Genomic DNA, 1,916 nt, shown 5'->3' with positions numbered 1-1,916 from the left:
GGGCGAGCGGCCGGATAGCGGCTGGGGGGCGCGGCGGGGCGTCTAAACGCCCCGGGCTCGGGTTCCCACCGGGCGCGAGGCCGGGGCGGGGTCCTCGCCGGCGGCCCCGGGCCCGCTCCGCAGATGAGGACACGGAGGCTCGCTTTGGGACCTTGGACGCCTTAACACCTGAGTCATCATCGCCTGCAGTCCTGCGCGCCCAGATGAGGGCGTCTCTGTTTTCGCTTGTACAAACCGCGGACCAGAGGCGCAGACCGGGACTGGCAGAGGCCGAGGGGCGGGGAGAGACGTATTTGAGCGCCCACGATGTACTCGGGCGCCTTTATTTTTATAATTAAATCATGTCTTTTAATTACATGAACTCGAGGCGGGCTCTCTTGTACCCATTTTACGGGGAGAGGCAAACCGAGGCCGGACAGGGGGAGCGAGCGCAGGGGGGCGGGGATGAGGATAACACTTGGGACACCACGTGTTGTGCGCTGGGTCCCTTAACCTTTTTAATCTCACGACAGTCCCCCAAAGAAGGCTGTGGTCCTTCGGGTTTAGATGGTTCACCATGGTTACCAGCTGGGAGGGGACACTCGACATCTTCGAGGACCTACGCCGTGTTCTCCCCCAAACCCCTCTTTCTAATAGCAGAAACCGATCCGGGCTTCAACCCAGCTCTTCCTCTTACTGACCGTATGACCTTGAGGGCGTAACTTCGCCTTTTCAGTGCCTCGGTTTCCCCGATCGTCCCCGTCTCACTGGCTTTTGAGATCGTTCTAGAAGTTCAGACTCGGAGAGCTTTCTACCGGCGGAAAACAGCAGGCGCGCAGCGGGTGCGCTGACCACTGCGTAGTGCGCATTTCGCCCCCGAGGAGGCTGAGGCTCCGCAAGCCGGAGTCACGTTTCGTGTCCCCTTCTGTGGTACTCTGGCATCCTCTGTCGGTTTCGTCCCATTTCCAGGATGGGGAAAACTGAGACTCGGAGAGATTAAGTGGTTTGGCGAGGCACTGCTCGTTGAAGCGTCGGGCTGGGCACTTCCTCCTACAACGTTTCATTTACTTCACCGGCCGCAATTCACAGAGGACAGCCGAGGCCCGGAGGGCTCCAGAGGGGTTCCAACCCTGCGGCCCTCCGCCCTCTGGGCGGGGAGCGCCAGACCTTAACTCACCGGGGAGAGGGGCCCCTGGTGCAGCCGCCACCGCCCACCTGGCAACCGGCTTATCCCCGCCTCCCCCCATCCGCCAGTCCTGGGCATTGTGGCTCCAGGACCCGCCCCCTTCCCAAGCCGGGCAGGTGCTGGGTGACATCAGAGCCAGGCTCTCTCCTGGTGACGCGACGTGGCCCCGCCCCGTGCTGGACCGCGGAGGTAGCTGCACCTGAGACTCGGAAGCAGACCAGGGATCCCCGAGCCCCCTCCCCACCTTCCCGCTTCCTGCGCCGGCCGGCGTCTCCAGGTAGCCTCGCGGATCTGCAGGGTGAGGGGGCGGCGACCCGCGCCGTGGGGTCTCGGGGAGGTGGGGGTTGGGCGCTCGGATTCCTGGATCCAAGGAAGGGGGTTTGGGGCCGTCTGAGTGAGGACGGCGCTCGGAGCCCCGACTCCTAGGTCCGGGGGAAACACTCAGGCTGGGGTTCTGGGGCTGCGGCTTCGGGCTCCTGGGTCTGAGGGAGGAGCGCCTGGGGGCCCGGACTCCCTGGGTCTGGGGGCGACGGGGGCGCTGGGCTGAGGTCAGAGGGCTGGACGCCAATGGCCCGACGCCTGCCCCGGGGGCGGATCCCTGGCTGCTTTTCCTTTCCCAGCCTTGCGGTCTCTGCCCCTCCCAGGCCAGGTGCTTTCACCTGCCCCGGTGACAGTAATGAGCCCTGGCGGAGGCGGTCCTGCCTTCCTGCCGGCTAAAGAGGGTGGTGCTCACAGCCAAGAGGGCAGGTCC

Source organism: Pteropus vampyrus, unplaced genomic scaffold, assembly GCF_000151845.1.
Source record: "Pteropus vampyrus isolate Shadow unplaced genomic scaffold, Pvam_2.0 Scaffold250, whole genome shotgun sequence".
NCBI classification, from domain to species: domain Eukaryota; kingdom Metazoa; phylum Chordata; class Mammalia; order Chiroptera; family Pteropodidae; genus Pteropus; species Pteropus vampyrus.
Note: the sequence above shows the minus strand (reverse complement) of the source record.